Here is an 8,549-nt window from a genome sequence, read left to right on the forward strand (position 1 = left end):
CCAGCTTTGAACTCAGGAGAGCCTCATGCTCCTTCTGGCTGCTGCAAGTGCTAGTGTGATGGCTACAAGAGGTATTAAGGTTATATTGGTCCAATATTGGGGTTCCTAACAGTTCCTCATTGCCTCACATTATGTTTTCCTAGCATAGAATTTGTGACATGAAATTCTTCACAGGTAAGAGTTCTGTTTTTCCCTTTACCACAAAGGTAATTAAAAAAAACACCTGCATATTGAAAGAAAAAAAAATATAAAAGGGTGGACAACACAGGAAGGAAAAGTGGCAGATGAAATAGTTTATGTTGTCCCCTTGAGTGTTGCTCAAGGTGCTGTCTGTAATCTTACCCTCAGTGTTGTGATAGTGTCAGAGCTCAGGGGATCATGCAAGTCCCAAAAGCCTTGTCCTCACAGTGAGTGCAGAGTTCTCTGAGACCACCCAAGTGTTACAGATCAGTGTTAATCAGGAAATCTCAAACCTGGGAAATCATACTCTGTCCCTGTAATGTGAACTTCAGAAACTCCTGAGTGCTTCTGTAGTCAATGCTAGGAGCTGCTACTGCAGATCAGGACCAGGAGAAACTCCTGTTAAATCAACATTTAACATTTTTATAGCACTATGACTGATGAGGAGACAATCTGCCTTCACACTGATACTTAAAATTCATTCTGATTCCTGTTGCAGGAGCTGGTTCTGCTCCCCCTGGAATGCCCCAATTATTGCACTAATGCTGTCCAGAACATGCCTGCATGGAAAAACTGGTGTGTGTAAAACTCAGATGACTTCAAGTAGCTGTTGAGGCGTGCTGGATCCTTTCTGTGAAGCAAACTTCCACTGATGCAGTGCAGACTTGCAGTGCAAGTGGGGGTCTGGGATGTGTGGTGACAGTGCAGGAGCAAGGGGAAGACCAGAAACCATTTTAGTGGTGACTTGTCACTTGGATGAGTTTGTGCAGATGGGTTTGCTGCTGGCTGATCCATGCCTGGGGATGAAGGAGAAATGCAGGGAGGGAGAAACAGCTTTGTCCAAAATAAGAATTATGGTGGCACATAACACAGATCTGGTGTGTGTCTACTTATGCTCTAAACAATATCTCAGGATGCAAGGAAGGATATAATGTTCCCTCTAAGAACCAGTAGGGTTCTTTTCATTCCAGTTAATGGTTTATGTTCCTGTTTGTCTTTTATCAAATATAGTAACAATAAAGCTCCAAGATTTTTAATAACTATAGCAAAAACATAACAAGCAAAGCCTTTTACTTTTTTCCTGGTAACTCCCCTGCCTTCCACTAGGAAAAAAAAAAAAAAAAGATAAACTCTCCAAACTTGTGTGGGAGAGAAAAGCCATCAAGCAATCTGTGGCTGCCAACTTATTTTTTCAAGTCCAAATTAAGGAGAGGTCAAGGACTGAAAACAAACCCCAGATATATAAAGACTATATATGATGCCAAAGGCAGAGCTGTGCTCCTGACCACTGTGATTGCCTTTCTGGGGGTAAAGGAAGCATGTGTGGTTGTGTATTTGCTAGTAGGAAGTCAATAAAATAGAGATATTTCCTTCTGGATACTATGGAAATAATAGAAATTATGATATGAAAGTGAACAGTTCAGAAATGTATAAATACGACTTCACACTACTAAAAAGTCTCTCTTGGTGAGTTGTAACAATTAGCAGGTTTTCATTTCCTAGCAATGGTCCTTCTGTTGAGGGCACCTTCCATCTTTCTGGTGAGCAGCTGAAGCCAAACATCCACAACAAGTGTTGGCTGTGACATGTCGTGGTTACCACGTGGCCAGGGATGATTTGCAAAACACAATGTCCCATAACAACTCATTAAATATTGTTCTTCTTTGTTTCATATACTCTCATTAATTTGTCAGCTCAAGGTGTTTTTCTTTTCCTTTAATCCTGTATTCTTACTCTCTCTGAAAATCTTTTAGGCTCCTGTTCAGTTTGAGGTTGTAGTAAAAGAAATGCCATGAAATCTTCCTGCAACAACAAAAAAGATGTCCTGATGACCGTGTTTTTTCTATCCCAGCTGAGATAAATTTGCAGATGTGAAAGCTTGTGTAATCCCAATGGTGCCAAATGTCCCTTGTACTTTCTGCTCTGGTTTCACACAGAAATGACTGTGGCAGTGCTGTGGAGCTGCTAAATGAAATGGGACTGTCCAGGAGACAACAGTATCCAGAATATGAAGTAAAAACTACTCATCTAAAAACTGAAACCTTCATTCTCTTTGGAGCAGACAGGAGAAAATATGGATGGACTATATTTGGGAAAGGTTGGCTCCTCAGAAAGATTGTCTCCTTTCATTTGTGGGATTAAGTTCTGCTCTGAGGTGTCTGGTGTGTGACAGTGAACAGAGTAGCCCTTGCCTTAAAATGTAATATTTTAAGTTTGATATTTCTTTTTAAATTGACTTAATACTTTTCTATTTTTGAAGCACTTTAGAGCTTTACATTTCTGTTTCTCAGTGCTGCTGTCTCAGGATAATTAATTCCACAGATAACTTCATCTTGTGGCCAAGGGAACTTTTTGGGGAAAAAAAAGAAACAAACCAGAGAATCAAGTGATGGAATGGAATGGTCTGTTTATTATACTTTTGGTGAAGGAATTAAGTACATAAAAGTGCTCCTTGCTTTGTGTGTCTGGTGCTGCATTATACACAGGAGCCCCAGAACTGCAATCTGTCATTTGCTTGAAGTTTGTGCATGGTCCAGTTTTAATCCTCCTGGTCCTGCAGCCTGTAATGAATTCCAGTTGGGGCCAGTTCCACAGCTGAACAACCTCATGGTCTCCCAGTAAGCTGGTTGTGCAAATGGCCTGGATGCCTGCACTGTGCTTGGGTAGGAGAGGTCACCCCTGCGGGGTAAATTGAGGGCTGCTGATAATGTTTGATTGTGGAATAAAGAGATTACATAGCAGTCTGGGCTTAAATGAGAGTGTCAGTAGTGGAAATTGCTACTTCTGCTCTTCACTGCTCCTTTTCCTCCCTCTCCCTCCCCAGGCAGTGATGTGCAGGTGGGTTTGTGCTTGCCAGCTGTGCTCTGCTTTGTGGGGTCTGGCTTTAGGGTGCTGTGTTGTCCCATATCCCTGCACCAGCCTGGATCAGTCCCACCCCTCTGATGGGCTCTTGGCCCTCCTGTGCAGCAAGGACTGAGCCATCCCCTGCCCAGTGGCAGGATGTGGATTGTGCAAGGGATGTTTCAGCGACTGACAGCACAACGAGCCATCAATCTGAAACAACAACCCACAGGCGTGCATGAGAATGTGATGCTTTCTGCCACGGGAGAGAAACGACTTGCACAAAATGACTGTGGAACAGCATTAAACTCGAGTAAAGAGCTGAATTAATCACAGGCTCCATCAGAGCCCTGGGGAGGGTGGCACAGAAGGAAAATGAGCCACTGCTGAGAGCTGAGCCAGCAGCCAGCTGATGAGGTGCTCTGCTCACTTCCAAGGGACTCAACAAAAGGATTTTTCTCCCCCTTGGAAGTGAGGTGGCCTTTCAAATGTGGGGAGGAAGATGACAGTAAACATATGTTCTGCTTCCTGTTAGCTGCTGTCAGAGATTTTTCTCCTCCTGTGTATGACTGATTCTTGATTTGTTTCCACACTTCTTTTGCTGTGCCCAAAAGCAGGAACAAAAGGGCAGAGGAGCAGCAGAAATGTGAAGACCCAGAACAGCATTCACCACCCACAGACCTTACTTTTGGGTATTTTTCATAATATTTTTATGTCAGGGAGGGCTGCATGTGACGAGAGGATTTATGGCTCTAATTTCTTGTTCCTGTATAGTCACCACTTCCTTTGGTCTCCTGCTCCTCTGAAACATCACACAAGATTATTTCAACCATCAGCTGCAACTTTTCAGTTTCAGTGTCTGAAGTATTTCTTGCCCATGCTCCCTGATAACTCCTACAGGATTTATTTCTTAAATGAGGTATTTCTGGACCAGGCACTGTGTTGCTTTCAGAACTTTGGTTCAACACAACCTCCTGGATTCCTTTCTTTTTGTGGCTACACCTGGCCCACACAGGAGGTAGGTAGTGGTTTAGCTAATTCCTGGGCAATCAGAGAGGTGATTAAACCCCTGCTCTTGAATGACAAACAAGGTGCAGTGCAGTCCACAGATGGGCTGATAGTCCACTACTGGCCTATGACAAAATGGTACAAACCACAATGAAATCTTGGAAGTTTGCAAAGCCATGACAGTCATGGATTCTTCATGGCCAGACCAGAACTTAGGGCTCCTGTTTAAAATCTTTCCTCTGGGAGGCACAAGGGGGAGAGAAAGTAGAGGTCTTGTTTTATAATTCTCTTTCTACAAGTCTCAATCACAGTCTTTGTGAGGCTTTAGTCCAGCTTAGAGGTAGGAGTAATCTCAGTGGGCTGTAAAAGCACTTGGCAGGGCAGTAGACCCACTGAAATGTGGCTCTGGGCTCTAGAGCTCTGCAGATGGGGTTATAATCAGCCTTTTTTCTCTGTGCTTGGGCCATTTAGCACATTTACACTGTGCCAGCTCCTCCATCACATGCTTTGGCCAGAATCTTTTCCTTGGTGGATGCCGAGGCTGTGCCCACCCCAAAATACACCGGTTCAGTGGGTCACATTGCTCCTGTCTTCAGTTTTGTCCTGGCCTAGGCAGTGCTGGATTAATGTTGATGCTGCTTCACCCTTCTCTTGGGTGTCTCTCTCCTTCAGGCCCCCTCCTGCAGCTCCTGTTTGAATCAAACAAAAAGCGTCACTGCGTGTCACTTCTGGGAGCAGCTGCAGAACCCAAGTCCTCTTTGGCAGAAATGTCGCCTACTTTCTCTCATCATCTTCTTGCAAAACCATCCAGTTTGCCTCCTTGCTTGATGCTTCAACATTTTTGGACTGTTTTTCCCACTCATCATGTGCTCCTTAGTGGGGTCTGTGCACCAGAGCTCCAGGGCTGCCATATATAGAAATATTGGTGAGCTGGAGCGAGGCTGAACATGAGAGCAGTCAGATTTATTTATTTTCTCTGACTGTAACTTTTTCCTTCTGGGCAAGCACTGGGGAACTGCCATGTAAGCAGTTACCAGTTGAGCTCAAAAGTCAAAATTCTGCTGTTGGAGTTATAAACAGCCTCTTATCTGTGTGCTGGACACAGACAGTGACCTATTTAACGAATTTACCACCAAATCTTAAAATAGTTTTTAAAAGTGCAAATGCATGACAAAAAGCTGCACAGAAGCACTTCAAACAAATTTTTGTTCTACAGCTTTTGCTAAAATCAGTCTGTCCCCCCACTTCCCACCCCTCACCACCCCCCCCAAAAAAGTTGTCTTTGCTTGTCACTTGCCTGCATGGTGAGTGCCAGATGGAGCTGAATAGCAGGTACATAATATCCTGCTGTTTAAGAGTTCAAACTTTTTTTTTTTAAAAACAAAATAATTCTCTTCTTCCTTTTCTCACTTTTTAGAAGGGTCATGTCTATGAATAGGCAAAAGCTTGAATTGTGCTATGTTCTGCTAATCTGTGGTGTTTAAAAATGGCCTTGCCCTTTTCCAAGATGCTGCGTTTTTTAGCTTGAGTTTAATTTTTCTTTGAAAAAACAGAAGTGAAAGTCACAAGTATCCCTGAGAATTTTAGCTACTTTCTTGCTATTGTGGCTAAGTCAGCAAAGTTTTAAGTGTAGAGGATGGCCAAAAATCATCCTTATACTGAAGGACAACCACCACAATCACCCTGCTGAGCAGGAATACAACTGCAAAGTACACTAGAAATTAATTTGAGAGAAAAGTATGAATGCTAAATATCTTGCCATAAATTCTTTAATTCTAAGCATCATTTTCATAGGTAATGATGAAATTTAATGATACATTCTTTAATTCTAAGCATCATTTTCATAGGTCTGCTCTGAACCAGACACCATATTGCTTTCAGAATGGTGAATTAATGGTATGTATGTTAATTCAGCATTAAAAAAGTGTCTGTGCTTGTTGAGGGCACTGTGACGAGGAGGGATGGGATTTCAGGATACAAAGGAAGAATGTCCCAGCCTCCCATCCCTGAGGAAGTTAAAAGTTATTCCAGGACTGAGGACAGCTGTATGAGGTCTTTGCATAATTTTACTAATTAAAACTTCAGGAAAGCTTCTCTCTGCTACCTGCAGAACCACCTTGTGGAAAACCAGAGCATGATTCTTGCTTAAAGTGAGGATCTGCCCTTGGGTGTGATAGGAGAGCCCAAAAGCTCAACCCCTTCCAGGTAAACTGTGTTTTGTGCTCAGGTTCCCCCTGCAGCCTCTCCAAAGCAGAATAATTTTGTTAATGGCAGCTGACTCAACCATGGGCTTCACCTCTATGCCTTTGCCTGTAAAGCTTTCTTTGCAGAGACACCAGTTTATTTCCCAGATGCAGTGATCAAAGGCATGATACAAAGACTCAGTGTTGCTGTGTGCTGCAGAGGAAGGCTGGGAGTAATTTGGGTCAACTAAAGTTAGAAACCATCCTCACCTCACGAGACAGACGTGAGCTTTGAAGTCGGGGAGATGATCAGCAAGACAATCTAGGAAAGACACTTTTCCCCAGTTCAGTTTCTAATTTGTGGACTTGAAGCCTGTGCAGGGCTGAATGCCTGTTTCTTGGGTGAGGAGAGTCTGCCCAGTCCTGTGTCCTGCCCTCAACAGAGGCTGACAAATGGTGTGAGAAAATGCAAAGCACTCGAGTGTGTAATGCTGCAGCATATTTCTGGGAAACAGTCCTTTCTCACCAAAGGGGTTTGTGGGCAATTTAGGCAGAAGAGCAAGGACACACAGGTCCTTGTATTTGCCTTGTATTGTACCTGATGTGAACTGTACAGCTCCAGCATCTTGTATTTAATAATTTCAGTATTTTGTCATGTGCCTTCTGGGGCTGGTGGGAGGATGTAGACCCAATATGACTGTCTTGCACAGCAAAATAAATACTGTCCATGGTCAATGTGGTGTTCTACAGGAAAACCTTTACCTCTGCCTTGTACTAGAGGTGGATAATGACTTATTTGGGATAAGGACAGCTCTGTCTCCTGGATGCTCTCCCCTTGCCTCCCTTAGATCTGCAGACATGGATTCTGTGGTTAAAGAGTGCAAGTGGAGGCTTGATGAAATCCAAGTCCCCCAGAAACTGGACAGAGCAGCTTTGGTGAAGCCCCAGTTTTGTACCTATGTGTGCTCACTACCTCTTTCTTACTTTTTTTCTTTTCCTGCCTGGGAGAGGAAGCCAACTCAGTCCCTTTGTTTTGATGAGTAACCCTATTATTAGGGAAATCCCTGACATTTATTTCAGGCTTTCCAGACTTCTCACTACTGCAGACTCCCAAGGGATGAAGGACTGCCTCACAGGCTGTAATCTGTGCCAGCTGTGAATCCAGCTCTGTTCTAGAGATGCTCTTTTATCTTTCCCAATGGTCTTATGGCAACCTCCACTTACAAATTCCAGCCCAAGGGACTGCTGAAACAGGATCCTCCCTCTGCAAGTATTTTATGGTCCAGCTGGTGGACTGAAGCCAAGCACAGGCTGAAACAGAAAACGCTGGGCCATGAACCCATTCTCTTACAAATGAGCAAGTGCCTTGATCCTGCTCCTGGTGTACCAACCCAATTAAGGCTAGTCAGAAAGTTAAAAACCCTCAGAAATATTCTAATGACAGCTCTTCGAGTGGTTTATACATGAGAAGATAACTCATGCAGAGGAGCTTTACTGCTTCAGGCCATCTCTCTCTGTGACACCAGGTGCCATTGAGTGAGTCACCTTGGCCTTCAGAGGCAACTTTACCTCCTTTCCTGCCACACCATGCAGGTAGAAGGAAAATACTGATGCAAGTCATTGACTGAGAGGTCCATCACTCCCATCCACACCAGGAACTGCCCACAGTGATGTTCCACTTGGAGTGGCAGGGAAAATGTCATCTTCCATGGGAGCTGAGAATGGGGTCTTTCAGTATTTTAGGAGTTGAAGTACCAAAAATTACAAATGTGGACCTTGACCTTGAAGTAAAGAACAGCTGTTGGTGTCTCTTAGTCCTCTTTCTACATGCTGATATCCTGCAGCTTGAGGTTTTCAAATAAAAATCCCTTCCTTTCCCCTAGGTCTGGCACTAGGGACCAAGCCAAGATCTTTACGTTATTTTCTTGGTTTAATTTCTTTTTTTCTCCTTGGAAACCACTAAGCTAGTTGGCTTTGAACATCCTCCAAAAGTGCTCCTTGAAGCAACAATGAGAACCCTTCAGCACAAAACTGAAAACCAGAAAGAGTTGGGCAAGCTTAATACCAGTGTTGTAAATCAGGCCCATAATCTGAGCAGATCTGGCACATAATTAATCTTTGGGGAGTCTCTAGGTAGCAACTTGCAGGTCGTTAGTCAGTAAACTCCCACAGGTCTCCCTGGGTTTGGGATTAAGCTCTGTGTGTGAATAATCATCTAATTAATCACCTCATGCAGGGGTTTTAGAGACCTTCAGTGCCTGCTCTTGGAAGAGGTGTAGGTTTAAGCGCAGTTGTGCCGCAGCATGCTAACAAGAGTCCAGAGAAATTCAGAGAGTT

Source organism: Vidua macroura, chromosome 6, assembly GCF_024509145.1.
Source record: "Vidua macroura isolate BioBank_ID:100142 chromosome 6, ASM2450914v1, whole genome shotgun sequence".
NCBI classification, from domain to species: Eukaryota; Metazoa; Chordata; class Aves; order Passeriformes; family Viduidae; genus Vidua; species Vidua macroura.